The following is a 22,761-nucleotide window of genomic DNA, read 5'->3' as shown; positions in this document are numbered from 1 at the left end:
AATACTAAAATAACATTTGAAACTACGAATCGCACACAAAACACAAAGAAAATTATAATGAACTCAAGAATCGCAAAAATCACAACCAAACGTCTGATTCCTACCAAACTGTACAGACAAGTTTCGATCAGCTAAATGAAACTATCTAAGGTCTCGGAACAGCACCCGAAGTCCGGCAACACCAAACTCAACTCCAAGTCAAACTTAAAAAGTTTAAAAACCTTCAAAATGCAAACTTCATACAATAAGCGATGAATCTCTCCCAGACCTCCCGATACCCAGCACGAACATACGCCCAAGTCCGAAATTACCTTAAAAGGTTATAGGAACCTTCAAATCATAAAATCTTACTTTCAAATCCCTAGGTCCAAATTCTCAATTTATACCTCAAAAACACGTAATCTAGTCGGATTATTCGATGATAATTCAATATTATGGAGTAGAAATGATCACAAGTGACTTACCTCAAGCTTTTCCGTGAATTCTCACTCAAATATCACCCAATTCGTGCTTGAAATATCCAAAAAATGAGAAAAACTCTCGGAACCTTCGTTTATATTCTGCCCGGGAATTTTTCGCATATGTGGTCTCGTAGATGCGAGGGACTTCACGCTTCTACGGTCTGAGGCGCTTCTACGGACAGTAGTCCGCTTCTACGGACTCTCTTCTGCAAAGAAGTTGTCCGCTTCTACGATTAGGCTTGGCCCTTCCCTTTTGCGCTTCTACGATCGCAAAGCCGCAGGTGCGACTTCGCTTCTGCGGTAAGGAGTGTGCATCTGCGGCCACTGCCCTTCCTAGTCCAGGCCGCATCTGCGACCATTTTATCGCTTTTGCGGTTGCCCACCTGCGACCATTTACATCGTAGGTGCGATTGCACCAGAACTAGAAAAATTCCAGAATTGCTCCAAGTCCAAATTTGATCCGTTTAACCATATGAAACTCACCTAAGGCCCCCGGGACCTCGACCAAGTACACCAAAAAGTCCTAAAAATCATACAAACTTAGTAGAAACTTCAAATCACATCAAACAATGCTAGAACCACGAATCATGCCCTCAATTCAAGTTTAATGAAACTAAAAACTTTCAACTTCTACATTCGATGCCGAAATCTATCAAATCAAGTCCGATTAATCTCAAATTTTGTACACAAGTCATAAATGGCATGACAGACCTATTCCAATTTCCATAATCTAATTCTGATCCCGATATCAAAAAGTCAACTCCCCGGTCAAACTTTTAAACTTAATTTTCTATTTTAGCCATTTCAAGCTTAATTTAATTACGGGCTTCCAAATAATTTTTCGGACACGCTCCTAAGTTTAAAATTACCATACGGAGCTACTGAAATTATCAAAATTCTATTACGGGGTCATTTATACATAGTCAACATCCGGCCAACTATTTCAACTTAAACTTTAAACCTTAGAACTAAGTGTTCCAATTCATTCCCAAACCTCACCGGACCCAACGAATTAAGCAGTAAATTGGGGAAATGAGGTTGTAATACTCAAAATGGCTGGCCGGGCCATTTTAAACTAGTATAATATACAAAACTCTAACTACTGTCTGAAATAAAGTAGATAGAAAATAAGTGCAAAAGAGAGTCTTTAAGTGCTGCAGAACGGCTCAGGAAGCAGCTCATCACTAGGCCTCCGGCTAAAGGAGGTGCTCACCGGTATGACTGCCAAATGTACCTGCCTTAGATTCGGCACGTTTAGTGCAGAAGTGTAGCGTGAGTACATAAATAACATGTACCCAATAAGTATCTAGTCTAACCTCGAAGAAGTAGTGACGAGGGATCGACATCGACACTTACTATGGGCTAACCATAAAAATACAGGAATTCTAATTAAGCATGGGTTATGTAATTAATAATAATAACTCAATAACAAGCAGTGAATAAATAATTATTTCACTAATAGGAAAGCCCAAGTCAATTTCTTTCATTAAATAATTATAACCTCAAGCATAAGATAATACAAAAGATAATTAAGCTCCGAGTATTATCACGCACGATTATGCCGAGGTTGTACTGCCCGATCCAGAATACTGTGTACACTGCCGAGGGTCGAGCGACACGAACCATAGATGCATTTATTCTACTGCCGAGGCGTTAGGCCCGCTCCACAAGAAGAGAGGATACTTTATAAACATCCTATTTAAAAGCTATTACAAGGCTAACACACAAGAAAGCACAATTCCCATTAACGGTCAAGTAACCCGTCAAAACTCAAGTGAGTGGAAATCGGTCTTTTACAATTTCTTTATCAAGTCCCAATATAATTTAGGCACTTTAATTAATAAATAGGGTGCGAACATCACAAGTATTTCATGATTTGGGTCCTAAACTATCCGGATATAAGCATAATTAGTAGCTACGCACGGACTCTTGTCACTTCGTACGTACGTAGCCCCCACAATTAGATGCAAATAGTAATATAAATCACCTAAGGGGTAAATTCCCTCTTAAAAAGTTACGCAAGAGACTTACCTTGTCTTAAATCTTGCTTTCTGGCCTCTAATTCACTCTAAAGCCTCAACTCGGTGCCGAACAATCTGAAACTAGTCAAATTTTGTATAAACTAATCAATACATGTTTAAAAGTTCATAATCTAACTATTAGCGTGATTAACCAACCCCAATTGGAAGATTTCTAAAATTCACCCCGGTGCCCACGTGCTCGGGTTCCGAAAATTTTCAAAGATAATTGTTACCCATAACCTCACGAACTCAAATATATAATATTTACCCAATTCCATAATTATTTCTGTGGATAAAACTCATTTTTATCAAAACTTAGGTTTTTCATCTAAACTCAAAATTTTCACAATTTTACAGGTTAAAATCTATCCATAATCTATATATTTAACTTACATTGGGTAGGAATTACTTACCTTTAAAGTACTAGGTAAAAATCCCTCTTCAAAGAGCTCTATAATCTACCAACAAGTGAGAGAAATGAAGAAATGAGCCTAAGTTTCGAATTAAAGCAACCCTTCTGCCCAACGGTTATTTCGCACCTGCGGAAGGATCTCTGCTTCTGCGGTCAACTGTCCACATCTGCGGAACACGCTAGACCCATGACCCATCGCATCTACAGTCAAGTCCTGCATCTGCGAGCCCGCTTCTGCGGCTCGCCTCGCGCACCTGCGACCATGGCCAGGCTGCCTCCCTCCGCATCTATGGACCCCTTCATCGCAGAAGCGAATTTGCTTCTGCGGAAATGCTTTGCTTCTTGGGAGCTCGCTGACCCCTCCCCTTTCCGCTTTTGCGGCCATTCCACCTCATGTGTGAATACACCAGATGATAGGTACCAGCAGCTCTTCTCCAAATTCAAACTTGATCTGCGCATCATTCGAATAGCGCTTGAGGCCCCTGGGGCCTCGCCCAATCATACCAACAAGTTTGTAACCATAAAACGGACTCGCTCGCACCCTCTAAACGTGAAAAACAACATGAAAACTAAGAATCACAACCCAAAACCAATAGAATCAACTTATGAACTTCACATGCTTCCAACTTACTCCGAACGCGCCGATACATACTTAAACTACTCGGAATGACACCAAATTTTGCGTGCAAGTCTCAAATCACCATAAGGAACTATTTTCGGGCTCGGAATCCTAAACGGGCCTCAATAACTCCAAAACATACTCCAACCCAAATTTAAAGAACTTTAAAATCTTCAATGCACCAACTTTCAACTTTATGCGCTGAAACACTCCCGGGTCATCCAAAACCCAATCCAAACATACACCCAAGTCCAAAATCATCGTATGAACCTATTGGGACCATCAAATCCCGGTTTCGATGTCGTTTACTAGAAATGTTGACCCAACTCAAACTTAACCCTTTTAAAGCCAATATTAAGGAACTAAGTATTCCGATTTCAACCCTAAACCTTTCAAACCCGAACTAACCATCCCCGAAAGTCAAAAAATAGAAAAGAACATATGGGGAGTCTTATTAGGGGAACGGGGATCTAGAAAGCAAAATGATCGGTCTGGTCGTTACATTCTCCACCTCTTAAATAAATGTTCACCCTCGAACGGATCTAGAATCATACCTGGAGTGCCGAATAAGTGTGGATATCTGCTTCGCATGTCCTCCTCGGTCTCCTAAGTCGCCTCCTCGACTGGTTGATCCTTCCACTGAACTTTTACCACATAAATATTCTTGGACTTCAATTCGCAAACCTGTCTGTCAACAATGGCAACCGGCTCCTCCTCATAACCCCAGTCTCTCATCTAGATGAACCGTGCTGAAGTCTAACACATGCGACCTAACAGCATGATACTTCCGGAGCATAGACACATGGAAGACCGGATGAACTCCCGATAGACTAGAAGGCAAAGCAAGCTCATAAGCAACCTCCCCAACTAGTCTCAACACCTCAATTGGACCTATAAACCTTGGTCTCAACTTTCCCTTCTTCCTGAACCTCATGATTCCCTTCATCGGCAAGACTTTCAAGAGAACCTTCTCGCCTTTCATAAATGACAAATTACGCGACTTCTAATCTACGTAACTCTTCTGTCTGGACTGTGCTGTGCGAAGTCTCTCTTGAATCAACTTTACCTTTTCCAAGGCATCCTTCACCAAATCAGTACCATATAACTTACCCCCGTTGGGCTCAAACCATCCGATGGGCGAACGACATCACCGACCATATAAAGCCTCAAATGGAGCCATCTCGATGCTGGACTGATAATTGTTGTTATAAGTAAACTCGGCCAAAGGCAAGAATCGATTCAATTGCCCTTCAAAGTCAATCACACATGCTCTGAGCATATCCTCCAAGATCTGAACCATCCATTCCGACTGCCCATCGGTATGCGGAGGAAAGGTTGTGTTGAGCTCTACTCGGGTCCCCAACTCAGTCTATGCTGCTCTCCAGAATTACTAAGTAAACTGAGGGCCTCTATCTGATATGATGGAAATAGGCACACCATGCAACCGAACAATCTCCTGATTGTAAATCTGAGCCAATCTCACTAAAGAATACGTGGTCACAACCGGAATGGAATGTGCCGACTTGGTCAACTAGTCGATAATGATCCAAACTGCATCAAACTTCCGCAAGGTCCGCGGCAACCCAACTACAAAATCCATAGTAATGCTCTCCCATTTCCACTCAGGTATAACCATCTACTGGAGTAGGCCAGCTGGCCTCTGATTCCTGTACTTGACCTGCTGGCAATTAAGGCACCTCACTACATACTCAACTATGTCCTTCTTCATCCGCCGCCACCAATAATGCTGCCTCAGGTCGCGATACATCTTTGTAGCACCTGGATGAATAGAATACTGAGAACTGTGTGCCTCCTCTAGAATCTTTTCCCTCAATCCATCAATATTAGGGACACATAGATGACCCTAGAGTCGCAGAACACCATCCTCACCGATAGTAAACTCTTTGGCACCACTCTGTAGTATCGTATCTCAAAAAACCAATAAGTGCGGATCATCGTACTGGCCAGCCTTGATCTACTCGAATAGTAAAGACTGGGCGACGATGCATGAAAGAACTCGGCTGGGGTCTGAAATATCGAACCTCACAAGTCTATTATCCAAGGACTAAATGTCCAAAGCTAGTGGCCTCTCCTTTGCTGAAATAAATGCTAAACTACCCATACTCTCCGCCTTTCTGCTCAAGGCATCTGCAACTACATTTGCCTTGCCCGAAAGATAAAAGGATGGTAATATCATAATCCTTTAGTAACTCAAGCCACCTGCGCTGCCTCAAATTAAGATCCCTCTTATTGAACAAGTGTTGCAAGTTGCGATGATCGGTGTAAACCTCACAAGACACCCCATAAATATAATGCCTCCAGATTTTAAGAGCATGAACAATTGCGGCCAACTCCAAATCATGTACAGGGTAATTCTTCTCGTGGGGCTTCAGCTGACGTGAAGCATATGCACTAACTTGCCCATCATGCATCAATACACAACCCCAAACCAACGCGTGAAGTGCCGCAATACACAGTATACATCCATAAACCGGAAGGCAACACTAATATCGATGCTGAAGTCAATGCAGTCTTGAGCTTCTAAAAGAACGCCTTGCAATCATTGAACGATCTAAACGGAGAACCCTTCTAGGTCAACCTAGTCAAAGGTGCTGCAATAGATGAGAAACTCTCCACAAACTGGAAATAGTAGCTTGATAACCCCAAGAAGCTCCTGATCTCAGTTGCCGTAGTAGAACGAGGCCAACTCTAAACTGCCTCGATCTTCTTGGGATCTACCTTAATACCCTTGCCTGATACAACATGCCCCAAGAAGGACACAGAATCTAACAAGAACTCACAGTTGGAGAAATTAGCATATAGCTACTATTCCTGCAAGGTCTGAAGCACCACTCTCAAATGATGCTCGTGCTCCTCCATGCTACACGAGTAGATCAGAATGTTATCAACGAAGACAGTGACAAACGAATAAATATATGGCCCGAATACCCGATTCATCAAATCTATAAATGCCACCAAAGTGTTAGTCAAACCGAAAGACATCACTAGAAACTCACAATGGCCATATCAAGTCCGGAAGGTCATCTTCGGAACATCCTGGCACCCTGCAACTGGTCAAATAAACTATCAATACGCGGTAATGGGTACTTGTTCCTAATGGTAACTTTGTTCAACTGGCGGTAATCAATGTACATTCGCATAGTCCCGTCTTTCTTCTTCACAAATAACATTGGTGCACCCCAAGGCGACACACTTGGTCTGACAAACCCCTTTGCTAGAAACTCCTCAAGATGTTCTTTCAACTCTTTCAGAGTCATGTGGTACGGTAGGATAGAGATAGGCTGAGTACCTGGAGCCAAATTGATACAGAAATCGATATCACGATCTGGTGGCATGCCTGGAAGATCAGAGGAAAACACATCGGAGAACTCTCGGACCACGGGCACTGAATCAATTGTAGTAGTCTTTGTAGTAGTATCTCGAACATAAGCTAGATAAGACAAACAACCCTTCTCGACCATGTGTTGAGCCTTCAAAGAGATATAACCTGGCTAGATGCACTGACGAACGAACCCTTCCACTCCAATCTAGGCAACTCTGGCATCGCCAAGGTAACTGTCTTGGCATGGAAATCAAGGATGGTGTGATATGGAGACAACTAGTCCATGCCTAGTATGACCTCAAAGTCGATCATATCAAGAAACAGAAGATCCGCTCTAGTCTCACAACTGCAGAAAGTCACGATACAGGACCTATAGACCCGATCCACAACAACAGAATCGCCCACTAGAGTGGACACATATACTGGAGTACCGAAGGACTCACGAGGAACACCCATGAAATGAGCAAACAGAGAGCAAACATATGAATATGTAGACCCTGGATCAAATAGTACCGAAGCATCCCTACCGCAGATAGAAATAATACCTGTGATCACGGCATCTAAGGCCACTGCATCTAGTGTGGCTGGAAAGGCATAGAATCTGGCTAGAGCGCCACCTGGCTGGCCCCCAACTCTAGGACGGCCCCTACCTTCCACCTTTGGGAGGCCGGACGGCTGGTGTGGCAGTTGGTGCAATAATCATAGGTTGCTGACCCCGTTGCACTGCCTTGTCCCGAAGCCTGGGGCAGAAACTCCGCACATGACTAAGATCCCCGCACTCGAAACAACCTCTCGGTGCGGTGTATTGCTGACCTAAACTCTGACCCTGATGGCCTGAATACCCACTAGAGGAACCCTGAATAGCTGATGGGCGGTAGGAACTCTCTGGCATGGCGCTGAAATAGGGTTGCACAAGAGCACCTCCGAGGAGGCGGCGATGTTGGATATGTGGGCCTAATAGACTGACCTCTCACAAACTGACCTCTTCTCCCAGTCGGAGCACTTCTGAACACTCCAGAATATCGAAATTGCTTGTCCCTTGTCTCCTGCTCTCAGCTACGCTGACGTACACCCTCGATCCTTCGAACTATCTCCACAACTAGCTCGTACGAAAATACTCATATCAACCTCTCGGGCCATAGTGGCCTGAATACCAGAGTGCAAACCTACAACAAACCTCTACACTCTCTCATCATCGGTAGGAAGTATCATAAGTGCATGGCGATATAACACAGAGAATCTCGCCTCATAGTCGGTCACCGACATCTGGCCCTGCTGGAGCTACTCGAACTGCAACTACAACTCTTCCCTCTGAGAGGGTGGAATACATCTGTCCAGGAAGAGACGTGTGAACTGGTCCCAAGTCATGGGAGGAGAACCTGTTGGTCTGCCGAGAAGATAAGACTGCCACTATCTACGGGCCCTGCCCTCCAGCAAAAAGGTGGTAAAGTCCACCCCGTGGGACTCCAATATCCTTATGTTGTGCAGTCTGTCCCTGCACCGATCAATAAAGTCCTAGGGGTCCTCATGTCACTCACCTCCAAAAATAGGAAGATGTAGCCTGGTCCATCTGTCCAATAGCTTCTATGGCTCGCCGGCCGCAACTCGTCTGGGTTCAGGTATAGCGACTGCAACTGGCTGGACTCCGCCTACGGGTAGTGTGCCCGGGTTCTGATATACTACATATGCATGCCCTGGAGCCTGAGCGATAGGGGTCTGTGCTCCCCCTCACGCCTGAGATATGGCTGGGTCTGCTGGAAATAACCCAGCCTGAGTCATAGAATCCATGAACCGCAGCATACGACCCATGACCTCCTGGAATCCTGGTGCGGACATGAAATCCACTGGGGCTAGCTGTTCTACAGCCACCTCGCCCTGCTCCTCAAAAATAGGATCCTCTACTGGATCCATTAGTGGCACAACTAGGGCAACTCTAGGACGTCCTCGTCCTCTACCACGAGCTGGAGCCCTCCCTCGGCCTCTGCCTCGGCCTCTAGCAATAGGGTGAGCAGCTCCTCCATGATCCGGTACATCTATCGCGTGCGTTTACACCGTCTGTGAGAGAATAAGAGAAAGATACTTAGCACCACATCAACTGCATGATATGAGATGAAGAAAGAGTAGTTTCCTTACACCCTATAGCCTCTCGAAGATATGTACGTACATCTCTGCACCGATCCGCAAGACTCTATTAGGTCTGCTCATAACTTGTGAGACCTACGTAAATCTAGTACTCTGATATCATATTGTCACGACCCAATTTATCCTATAGGCCGTGATGACGCCCAACGTCACCTCTAGGCAAGCCAACGGTGAACTGACCATGTGATTGCTCTTTTAATAAGTTTCCAAGTATTTAAATTCCATTTATTAAGAAATTAAGGAGTGGAAATTTTTTAAATAAAATAAAATGAAGACGATTGAGTGGACAATTATAGTGACAAAATACTCCAAAACCATAAAGTCTACTACTATATGTGCCAAGACCTGGTGTCACAAGTGTATGAGCAACTAGTAGAATATACAAAACTTTAACTACTGTCTGAAATAAAGTAGACAGATATTAGATACAAAAGAGAGACTCTAGGTGCTGCAAAACGGTTTCGGAAATAGCTCACCACTAGGCCTCAGGGTAACGGGGGTGCGCGCCGGTATGACTGCAAGATGCACCTGCCTCAGATCCTGCACCGTTAGTGTAGAAGTGTTGTGTGAGTACATAAATAGCATATACCCAATAAGTATCTAGTATAACCTCGAAGAAGTAGTGACGAGGGATCGACATCGACACTTACTATGGGCTAACCATAAAAATACAGGAATTCTAATTAAGCATGGGTTATGTAATTAATAATAATAATTCAATAACAAGCAGTGAATATAATTCTTTCACTAATAGTAAAGTCCAAGTCAATTTCTGTCATTAAATAATTATAACCTCTCAAGCCATAAAATAATATCAAATATAATTAAGCTCTGAGTATTATCACACACGTTTATGCCGTGGTTGTATGGCCCGATCCAGAATAATGTGTACACTACCGAGGGTCGAGTGGCATGAACCATAGATGCATCTATTCTACTACAGAGGCGTTCGTCCTGCTTCACAAGAAGAGAGGATACTTTATAAATATCCGATTTAAAAGCTATTACAAGGCTAACACACAAGGAAGCACAATTCCCATTAACGGTCAAGTTACCCCTCAAAACTCAAGTGAGTGGTAGTCGGTCCTTTACAATTTCTCTATCAAGTCCCAATATAATTTAGGCACTTTAATTAACAAATAGGGTGCGAATATCACAAATATTTCATGATTTGGGTCCTAAACTACCCGGATATAAGCATACTTAAATTACTCGGAATGATACCAAATTTTGTGTGCAAGTCTCCAATCACCATACGGAACTATTCCCGAGCTCGAAATCCCAAACGGACCTCGATAACTCCAAAACCTACTCCAACCCAAATTTAAAGAACTTTAAAACTTTCAATGCGCCAACTTTCAACTTTATGCGCCGAAAGGCTCCAGGTTTATCCAAAACCCGATCCGAACATACGCCCAAGTCCAAAATTATCATACAAACCTATTGGGACCGTCAAATCCCAGTTTTGAGGTCGTTTACTAGAAATGTTGACCCAAGTCAAACTTTACCCTTTTAAAGCCAATACTAAGGAACTAAGTGTTCCGATTTCAACTCGAACCCTTCCAAACTCGAACTAACAATCCCCGCAGGTCACAAAATAGAAAAAGCACATACGTGGAGTCTTATTTAGGAAAACGGGGATCTAGAAAGCAAAACGACTGGTTGGGTCGTTACATAATGATCCTATTTATTAGATTTTTCTATAAAATTTTAAATAAGAAAATATTAAATAACTATATTAAGTTTAGTTGTTTTAAAACTCTATATTAGGAAAAAACTTAAATGTCAATTCTGTCCAATGTGAAATTCATTTTTAAAGGGTAAAAAAAGCAAATAATATTTCGCTAATGGGTTTTATACTTTTACTATAACTAATTTCAGAGTACGCGCATTGCACGTGTACCCGACCTATATCAATGAACACTAAATTCTAAAATTGCGTAAGTAGATTAAATGTGTTTAGGGTGTAAAATAAAAAAAATCTAAAAATAGTGAATATCGCCCAGACCTAACTTAATAAAAAATACTGTCATATAAAATCCGTGAATGCCTTATTATAAATTAATCATAGCATAACAGAAAATAATTTTGAGAGTGTGGGGTGATGATATTAGACATATTTTCATATATAAAGATATTATTTATTCATTGTTTTTATCGTTTTTAAATTGTATTTTATATTGTATATGTCCAACTTAGCTTGATTATTGAGTTTATATTAATCGGGTGTTCATGTAATTGTTAGGAGCAATTAAAAATGATTTTTGAGACAATTGAAGAAAAAATGGAAAAGGAAGAAGATTCCTAAGAGTTTAGTCAATTAGGTGGAAAACATAACGTCACCTATGATCCTAGTATTGGCAATGGAAGTGTGGAAGGCATAAGAATCGTGAAGGATTAACGTGAATGACAAAAAGGCAGCAAATTGAAATGAGATGAATGTAAAAGTTTGGCAGAAAACGTACTGGATCCAGCGCCAGCCCAAGCGCAAGGCGCTGGTCTGCACCCTGCATTGCGGGATTCTCCTATTTTGTCCGGGACATTGTTATTTCGGCTATATACGACTCCAACTCGTACAAAAGAGGTTTTAAACCTAATCTGGAGGGAGCTAACATACTTTGAAGGAGAATTCACATGGAGGAACACACACCACGCTTGGAGGAGGGTTCTAACTAGTTTTTCTTCTCTTCCCTTCCTTTAATCTCATAGTTTATTAGTTCTAGAGTTTTGGGTGCTACATGAACGTTGTAGTTTGAAGCTTGAATTGTTCTTATTATTTTATCATATTGGTTTATTTATTCTATCTTGCGCTTAATTATTTGATTGCTTGATCACTAATTGAATATTATTTACGAATCTATGATTGAACTCGGGAGAGGGAATTTTAGATTGCATATAAGATTGAGTAGAGCGAGATCTTGAACTCAAGCATCGGGAACGGATTTGCGGTTAGGATAGGGATATACCTAATCGCCTTGCTTGGTTACTATACAGGAATTATTAATGTGTTCTTGTTAATCCTAATTCCATAGGAATATAGGCGTTAGGTTAGCTTGAATAGGCGAGTAGTACTTCGGGAGAAGGCTACGAGCAATATTAACCATGTCAACCAATAAACCAGATAAATTAATTAGATGATTTAAGTAGAAAACTCAACAGGATTGTTAAATAACCCATACCTATGGAATATTTTCTCCCATTGAATTCATCTCTAAGTTTGCAGACTTATTTTCTTTAATTTCATAGTTTATTATTCTAGATTAGTTTTAGTTAAATATTCACACTTTAGGATTCACTTGAATATATTAATTGTCTTAGTTTAATTTAGTTGATAGTTAATCACAAGTCCATGTGGGTACGATATCTGGACTTACAATCCTATATTACTCCTATATTATTTGTCAATCACGTATACTTGCGTGTGCGTTTGGGAGCAGCGAGTTTTTGGCGCCGTTGCTGGAGACTTAGAAATTAACTATTCTACTAGATTAGATTTGTACTTTTTATCTATTTAAGTTTTTAATTTTAGTTTAGTGTAGTTAGTATTATATTTTTTTTACATGGCATCTTTGAACGAAAGTGGTGGGATAGTAAGTATTCTTGTTTTTGTGATCCTTGTTCATAATGTAAAGAACCCCACTTGTGGCAATATTGTAAACATATTCCCAGGACCGAATTGTGTGCACCATCTGAATCTTGTACTCTTTGTGGTGGTAATTGGAATAATTGTCCTAAGTGTTGTTATCCCACTCCAATCCCTTCTTATGTTGATTCTAATACTTCTTGTGAGTTTGACAGGAGTAACGAATTGGATAATGTGGAACACAATGTTCGCATTCTTGATATGTACAGGAAATTAATAGACGAATATGGAGGTTTTTGTGAGAAAATTACAACTGGAATACAACACTTTATAGAAGGAAGAATGCAAAGGTTGATGAGTGTAACGCCCAACAATTTAGTGATGAGTTGTGTGAAGTTGAAAAAGATCTTCTAGGCCAAATTGAGGAGCTAAAATGAGAATACCAATCATTAGATCATGCTTTTGTTGATGATGCTGAGGTTGAGGAAGTATATATTATTGAGGATGTAAAAAATAATGCAGTTTTGGAGTTGGGGCATGTTGTTCCGCATTCTAATTATTTTTCTACATTATGTTTGGATGAAAACATGGAGATCGAGCCTTTGGAGAGATGTATAGATGAAGAACAAGACCCTTACATCCTGAAATTTGCCATACCAAGGAGACAAAATGACATCCCTCACTTAAAGGCTAAGAAGTGCAAGATGCGACATCTATTGCTTGGTTCTTTTGTATTCACACCACCGCCCTAGGAACGTGATAGAAAAATTGATGCAAAATTGGGGGGCGCAATTCATATCCTCAAAGTGGAAGAAAAAGTGGCGAAGTGATGGCGTCGTGCCGCGACGTTAAATCAAGCGCTTGTTGGGAGGCAACCCAATTTTATTTTTTTATTTTTCTTTTTTTATTTTTTATTTTAATTGTGTTATCTTTGTAGTATTGTTTTTGTATTTTGTAGGAGTAGGAGCATGGAGTCAAAGCCAATAGGCATGTGCAAAAGCGAGCAGGTGGTTGAAACTAAGTGTGAGGTACCCGCACAAGGGATCATACCTGGGAGAAGTCTGAGTATCCCGTGAGTTGCTAATGCTTCGGCCTTTAGCCTACCAGGGAGTCTCTTTTGCCCTCTTATTATTTATAGTGTGCATTGAGCACATTGCACAATTTTAAGTGTGGAGTGAGAAGATTGTCTAGGTATTTTTCTGTGCTATCTTAGCTTAGTTGTAGTACTCGTTCTTATTGTAGAAAAACAAAATAGAAAAAAATAGAAGATAAAAAAAATAAAATTAAAAAAAAAACATGAATAGACAAAGAGTAAAACTCTACTGTAGTAGTCTAGTTAATTTCTAAGTCCCCAGCAATGGCGCCAAAAATTTGTTGCTCCCAAACGCACACACAAGTATACATGGTCAACAAGTAATAGAGGATTGTAAGTCCAGATATCGTACCCACAGGAACTTGTGATTAACTATCAACTAAATTAAACCTAAGAATTAATCTATTCAAGCAAATCCTAATATATGAATATTTAACTAAAATTAATCTAGAGTAACAAATTAAGAGATTAAAGAAAACAATGACAAACTTAAAGACGAATTCAATGTGAGTGAATATTCTAGAGCTATGGGTTAGCTAACAATTCCGTTGAGTTTTCCACTTAAATTATCTAATTAATTTATCTGATTTATTGGTTGACATGGTTAATATTGCTCGTAGCCTTCTCCTGAAGTACTACTCGCCTATTCAAGCTAATCTAACGCCTATATTCCTATGGAATTAGAATTAACAAGAACGCATTAATAATTCCTATATAGAAACCAAGCAAGGCGATTAGGTATATTCCTATCCTAACCGCAAATCTCCTCCCCCCCCCAGAGTTAAGATCTTGCTCTACTCAATCTTATATGCAATCTAGAATTCCCTCTACCGAGTTCAATCCTAGATTCGTAAATAACTCACACATAAAATTTTGGACTTCTCCCGACGATGGATCTCATTCGACAGATTTCTTGAGGGAGTTAAGTCTAAAGAAAAAGGACAAAAAGATTTTCTTTGTAGGTAGTGTAGTAATTTTTCCTTGATTTTTTTTATGCCGCGGTTCTTTTTCAAGGATTTTATTTGAATCGGGTGTAGTTAGTTTTTTTGTAGGAGTAGGAGCCACTGTAAGATGAATTGAATTGAAGCAATATCTCTTGACTTTGTTATGTCTTGATAATAGTAAGTATTGTTTGTGACGCTTAGGCTCAATTTTTGACTCTTGTATAAGTACCTTAAATTGTATGATCTTAACTTTGTTTAACTGCTTTGACTAGAGTGTCTTGATGATTCCAATCCTGAGTGAGTTTTGTGCCATGTGTGAGTGAGGTTTATGTGTCATTCTGTGAATTGCATTTGATGTCTAAAACTTGCCCCGTGTATTTGCAAAGCGAAATAGTAGTTTTGTTCAGTCTTGGAAGTGATATAGGCGTTTCATTGTTGAGCCAGATATATATATTTTATCTGCCTAATTGTTATGTATTATAGTTAACCCATTTGAGCCTGTAATCAGGTTTCTTTGGCAACAACATTACAAGCCATGCCATTTGTTTGAATTAACCATCTATTTGAATCTTTTCACCTCTCATGAGCACTTGATTCGTAATGAACTTTGTAATAGTTAAAGTGTGGGGTGGTTGGTTTGGCTTTTGAGTGGAACCAATGAATAAGGAGAAAGTTGCACTTTTTGGAAAAAGTAAGAGCCATTTGAATTGAAAAAGAAAGAAAAAAATAGTTGTATTGTTGTAAAAAATATTTTTTGATAGTGGTACTCTTGGTGTAATTGTACTTAAAGAATTTTGGAGTTAATATACATTAATGTGAAGGTAGAGTTATAGTTTGATATAAGTGTGGGGTTCTAATTGTTAAAGTGTATGTATTAAAGTGCTTGGAGAGGTGTAGTCACTCTTATATCCACATGTATCCTACCCGTCCCACAGCCTATATTACAACCAATTAAAGTCCTACTTGATCCTTGACTGAATGAGCTCGATTAATAGAGTAGTACACTACGGGCAAGCCTATGGTTCATCTTTTGTGGCATATGAATGATGTTTCTGAGAATGAGTGAATTTTTTCTATATTGAGTTCCTAATTGCTCTTGAATTTTATGTGTGTGGAACTACTCTCTTTTATTGTGTGAGGGCACTTGATTCATGAAGGAAAGGTAATGTCGTTGACCTCTATGTTAAAGTAAGTGAGTAGGTTGTGAAACAAATGTGTGGTGCTTGTGAGTCAAATCTTGAAGTGAGGATATTACACTATTGTGCTTAGTCTATTTTAAATATTCTGTGTATGAAGAGTTATGAGAGTTGTTTAAAAAGGTTGTGTTGTTGTAAAGTATTGAAAGTTGCTCGAGGACGAGCAAAAGGTTATGTGTGGGGTGATGATATTAGACATATTTTCATATATTAAGATATTATTTATTCATTATTTTTACTGTTTTTTAATTGTATTTTATATTGTATATGTCCAACTTAGCTTGATTATTGAGTTTATATTAATCGGGTGTTCATGTCATTGTTAGGAGCAATTAAAAATGATTTTTGTGACAATTGAAAAAAAATGGAAAAGGAAGAAGATTCCTAAGAGTTTAGTCAATTAGGTGGAAAAAATAACGTCACCTATGATCCTAGTGTTGGCAATGGAAGTGTGGAAGGCATCAAGCTTGGATAATATGGACAAAGAATCGTGAAGGATTAACGTGGATGACAAAAAAGCAGCAAATTGAAATGAGATGAATGTAAAAGTTTGGCAGAAAACGTACTGGATTCAGCGCCAGCCCAAGCGCGAGTCTGCACCCTGGGTACCGGGATTCTCCTATTTTATTCGGGACAGCGTTATTTCGGCCCTACACGACTCCAACTCATATAAAAGGTATTTTAAATCTAATCTAGAGGGAGCTAACATATTTTGAAGGAGAATTCACGTGGAGGAACACACACCACGCTTGGAGGAGGGTTCTAACTAGTTTTTCTTCTCTTCCCTTCCTTTAATCTCGTAGTTTATCAGTTCTAGAGTTTTGGGTGCTACATGAACGTTGTAGTTTGAAACTTGAATTGTTCTTATTATTTTATCATATTGATTTATTTATTCAATCTTGCGCTTAATTATTTGATTGCTTAATCACCAATTGAATATTATTTACGAATCTAGGATTGAACTCGGAAGAGGGAATTTTAAATTGCATATAAGATTGAGTAGAGCGAGATCTTGAACTCGAGGATCGGGAACAGATTTGCGGTTAGGATAGGGATACACCTAATCGCCTTGCTTGGTTACTATACGGGAATTATTTATGCGTTTTTGTTAATCCTAATTTCATAGGAATATAGGCGTTAGGTTAGCTTGAATAGGTGAGTAGTACTTCGAGAGAAGGTTACGAGCAATATTAACCTTGTCAACCAATAAACCAGATAAATTAATTAGACGATTTAAGTGAAACTCAACGGGATTGTTAGCTAACCCACTGCTCTGAAATATTTTCTCCCATTGAATTCATCTCTAAGTTTGCAGACTTATTTCCTTTAATTTCATAGTTTACTATTTTAAATTAGTTTTAGTTAAATATTCACACTTTAGGATTCACTTGAATATATTAATTGTCTTAGTTTAATTTAGTTGATAGTTAATCACAAGTCCATGTGAGTACGATATCTGGACTTACAATCCTATATTACTCATATATTATTTGCCGACCACGTATACTTGCGTGTGCGTTTGGGAGCAACAAACATTAACGCTCCACATTAGTTGTATTAATATAAAATTGATGGAGTCTTCTTATAAATCACTTAATAATTTGATAGAGATCTCCTAAACAATCAAAATAATATGCTAACGTTCCTCAAAAGGGTTCAAACTTTTGAAGGAAAAAAATGTTTTAATCCGAATGCAAGTGATACTTATAACTCCTATAGAGTTACAAATTCTTAAGTATTACTGGTAGCACTATTTCTATTTGAAGTTGATAGGAAGGTGTGAATTCTTTTTACAAATATTATAGATTTTCTTTTTATTTTCTTCCTTTTCTTTTTTCGTTTACTAAAATGATGAAATTATAGTTGTAATTCCATTCAGAAGGAAAGATTTTAGTTTACTCCTTGTTCTAAATATTAGGACTTCCTAAATTATTCAAACAAGAAAAGATTTTATAACCCAAATTTTAGTTGAGTCTAAGTTCCCAAATATTCTGGGAATAATTTAAGTATAATTTTGTCCAATATGAAAATTATTTTTAAAAAGTAAAAAGGCGAACGAGATTTCGCTAATGACTTTCGTCCTTTTAATATAGTATAGGTATAGATAGATATAAATAGATATAGATATGGATTAACAATTAGAAATACATCCATACAATACAGTATAATTTATTTCACATACCAAGACTAGTCAATATTTTTGAATATTCAACACATAAACATACTTATTTATACATCTTCTATTACTTGAGAAGATGAGCCTCTATATCCTTAGTCACATCAAGGAGAAAACGCAAGAGAGTGAGGTTCTGGTGTGTCTTCAGTTTTCTTCTCGTACACAAATGTCCACGTGGCCCAATCATTTTCAAAGGATGCAGTTATAGTGAAGGAATTATAAAATTTCAAGGTATCTCCTCCTATTACTTTCCAAGTGATTGATTTGTTCTCATAATCAACGGCTTCAATCAGTTGCTTAGTAACCTTTAACTTTTCCATCTATAATTATAAAAAAGAGTTGTCAAAATACAAGAGATGTTAGTCATAGCTCAAGTGTCTAATTTCTCATAAAACATGGAGTGTAAACTTTCACAATTGGGGAGCCTTTCAGTACCATATATATATATATATATATATATATATATATATATATATATATATATATATATATATATATATATATATATATATATATATATATATATATATATTTTGTGAAGGTGTTGGATTAGATTCAAAGTTTAAGAAATATAGAGCGGCTTGATTTCTTTTCTAGTCTAAAAATGCCAATAGACATTTTTGTTTGTATAAAATCATGTTATTAAGGATAAAATATGAAGTTTGGAGTTAAAATATTTCTAGATATAGAAAGGTGCTATTTTTTCGTGATTGACTATAACCGAAAGTGTGTTACATAAAATAAGATAGAGAAAGAATGTGTTTAACTTATTTCTTTTAGTCTTCCTCATTTTTCTTTTTCATTTTCTCCGATCTTTTTCATGGTCCATACACTATTGTTTTCTTTTCAACAATGTTGTGACTGTGTTTTGCCTGAAAATGAGGGTCTATCGGAAATAACCTTTCTATCTTTACAAGATAGAGTAAGGTTGCGTATACACTACCCTCGCCAGACCCTACTTATAGGATTACACTGAATTTATTGTTGTTGTTGTTATTATATTTTCATTTTTTTCCAAAATTATGTGAAGCTCACAAAGGTTGGGCTCTTTCTTTTTCGCAGTTGCGTTATCTATAAAAATCCCAAAAGAAAACTTGACATTTTGTGAAAATATGAGATTAGTGTTGATTAGAAATTATGTCAAAGCTAACCGAGTAAATCATAAATAATAATAAATCGGATGACAAAAGAGAAATAGACCAAAAAATACACAGAATTTTAAAGTGGTTTAGTCAATTGACATATATACTCACAAGTTGAGATGACTAATTTTTACCATATATATATATATATATATATATATATATATATATATATATATATATATATAAGGAAAGAAATATAATGTTATGGTAAATATACTGCCCTTTCTTCAAGAAAATGAAACACTCAACTATGGTGAGAAAATTAGGATAAACAATTGAAAATTAGAAGAAGGAAACAAAAAAACTTAATGGAAAGCTTGCGTTGTCTTACCGTGGTTAAATTTCCAGCCAATTACTGAACCAGGCTTTAGACTTTCACCTTCATGAATATTAAAATGGTGGATCCTATCAGGGCTTATGTTGCATATATGATGAGGTTTGGTTTGATAAAGGTCATGAAATAAGTGTCCTCCACATTTCACCTCTATTGAAGCAACCAACTTGCCTTTCAAACCCATATATTTTCTTCTTCGGAATAGCAAGAAATTGTGTAAAGAAAACTAAGTGGTTAAAAAATATTCAGAAGTAGTAGCCTTTATATAGATATTAATAAGCTTGTGAAAAGCTAGTAAAAAACATGGATCCGACATATCATGTTTATACCGTGGAGATGAAAGATTATGTTAATTAATTTCGTCTAAGATTAGATAAAATAATAAATTGTACTGTGTCTTTTACGATGACATTTACCTACTGAATCAATTAAAATGTTGAGATAAGTTTAATGACAGCTCATAAAGCTTCATCGAACAATCAAAATTGAGGTTTTACAAGCAACATATTCCTAATAATTCATGTCTCATAAAATTATGTGTGATAATTTTACTGTTGTAAAAACAGTCACCTAGATCCTAGCTAGCTTTACCAAGATAAATTATTGATACTCAAGTTAAAGCTAGAAACGGACAATCTACAATCCCAAAGAAATGCAAGCGGTGGTTTATAAATAATATATTTGAGAAAGGAGTTTTTTTAATAATAAATTGTACCTGCAAAATTATTTTTATATTTAGCAACGATTTTAGTCTTAAAAGAGCTACTATCACAACCAAAAAAAAAACCAATATAATCATCCAAGTAAGGTCTGGAAGATTTTTTTTTTTTTTGTAATTAAATGTGAATATATTACCAAACAACCAACCATCAATTTACACCTAGAGAGCACTCAATACTGTTATAGCACCAGTAATTGAGCCTCAAATACCTCTCTCTCAAAAGACCCAACTACTAGCTACATATCCTATCAATTAGAAATTTAGTTTTCCTTGCTTCTTTAGTTTCCCTCAACATATCAACTCTCTCTTATTACACTTTGTCGATATATCGCTGCCATAGTTTTTTCTTAAAGAATCTCCAATGTTTCCTATTGATGCTGTGCATGGTATCTTCCACCTCTGGAAGTTGTATACTGAGACCACTACATTGCTTTACCATTGTTCATAACTGCACAGACCAGGTACATTCATGAAATAAGTGCACTGCATTCTCAATACTGCCTTCATCACACATTTCACATATTGTGTTGTCGCAGTGTATTCCCATATCTCGCAATCTATCTTTTGTCATAAGCCTCCCCTGCATAGCAAGCCACACTATGAACCTGTGTTTTGGGAGCATTACTCTGCTCCACACTAGTACAGCTGCTTGTAACTTTGGAGCATCTCCTATTATGTTCAACTACCCTTTTGTTATAGAGTAGTGCTCATTTACAGTTAGGCAATATTTTCCATTATGGTACCAACTTGTCATCCCCAGTTTTAGCTTGTTAAGTCGTCTAGACGAAAATTACTATCAGTCTTTTAAAAGGTTTTTCTGAGACTCGCCTCGGAGCTCATCCTGGGACGGGGCACTATCAAAACGCCTTGAGACTCGTGTGTGAGGCTTAGTTATGTGAGACTTACGCCCCCAAGCGCCCGACTGTGTACCCTAAACACGCTTAATGCTCGACGCTCGGAACTTGCCCAACAATTCCTATGCAAATCATGTGTTGAATTCATTAATTAGCACTGTTGACTCAAATAACAAACCACAGTATTGCATATTTACTAATTGAGAGTATCGTAAAGGTGAATACCATTTGAATATTTGTTCTGAAAATAGATAATCAAAATTTATATCTTTACTTGATAGATCTTTATGTCTTAGTTCTATGCCTCACTAAATTATCATATATTTATTCTTTTGCTCTTTAAAAATAATTTTATATTTTCTAGAAGGAGTAATATTTTAAATCATAGTGTTGATAAATTTTATTGAGTATTTACTTTTAAGGAAGTAAAATATGCAGTTTGATAATTCTTTTTATGAAATTAAGATTTTTAATCGTTTGAAAGTTAAGACGTTGTAGTAAATGTATATTTCTTAGTAATTTTAACAGTATTACATTATTTATACTTGTAAAACATGCTAGATGTTTTATTTTATATGAGTTTTGTTTTTGTTTTTTTAGATTTCATTAACTTTTAATGCATTTTTTTATTATAATACTATATTATTAATTCATAAATTCAAATAAAATAAAGATCCGTGGGGCTTACGCCCCATGTCTCGAAACTTTCGCCTCGCCCTGTATTAAGTAAAACACCCCGCCTCACGCCCTCCCCTTTTTACTCACTGATTATTATCACGATCTCTAGTAATATTCTTGCTTTCGAAAACGTCATACAAACCTAAATGGGTGTTATCCCACTTTTTAGACTGCCCCCCCCCCCCCCCCAACGACGGTTCAATAGAATTGGTGATGAAGAAAAGGCCTTACATGTACTTATATAATAAAATGTATATTCTTTTTTAATTTAACTTTTCTAGTTTCCTTTAGATGGAAGCTTTTTTCCTAGTAATCAATATCTTCTAAGTAATTCTTTTTTTTTTATTCATATAACATTATTGATCTTAGATAAGATTTCATTAGTTTTAGGTTTGAAAAACTCCTTTTAGCTAAAATAACTTTAATGAGTAACTGTTAGCATTTTCATATAAGTAAGATAGTTATTTTCAGAGAGCCAAGTCTTCTTATTTGATTGATATATCAATTAAAGTATTATTTCTTGTCAGACAATTTTTCTTATCCTTTTTAATTATGATAGTAAGTCTAAGTCATCAATATTAGAATGACTATTATTATTATTATTATTATTATTATTATTATATGTTTTAAGGTACTTAAATTGTTATACTATCAATATTCTTATCAAATTATTTCTTTCCACGTATAACAAGTTTATTATATAATCTCAATTCACGCATAAAACAACCTCAACCAAATCTCAGAAATTTAGGATAAAAATTGAAAAATAATTATTAATGATAACTATGTATGGCAAAAGACTATATTACAAATTAACCCTAATAACGGATTATATTAAACATACTATATTACTACTTGATATTTCAATATTGCACTTGTGACAAGTTTAATTGATGATCATTATATGTGACAAGAATCTCAGATCACTTCAAGCACCAGGAACTGAAAAATCAGTAAAAATTACATGGAGCGCCCTATTTGGTCGTCCCTTTTTAACTTATACACGTTTTATTTTTTTATTTGCGTCCGTACCCATTTC

At 37.4% G+C, this 22,761-nt stretch overlaps 1 pseudogene; it reads right to left on the bottom strand.

The window, feature by feature from the left end:
• Positions 1 to 17,917: 17,917 nt before the first annotated feature.
• On the bottom strand, positions 17,918 to 19,740 carry LOC107818845 (MLP-like protein 43; annotated as a pseudogene).
• Between the last annotated feature and the right edge of the window lie 3,021 nt (positions 19,741 to 22,761).

This window comes from Nicotiana tabacum, chromosome 12 (genome assembly GCF_000715075.1).
Source record: "Nicotiana tabacum cultivar K326 chromosome 12, ASM71507v2, whole genome shotgun sequence".
Taxonomy (NCBI): Eukaryota; Viridiplantae; Streptophyta; class Magnoliopsida; order Solanales; family Solanaceae; genus Nicotiana; species Nicotiana tabacum.
Note: the sequence above shows the minus strand (reverse complement) of the source record. Positions and strands in the feature narration are given on the sequence as shown.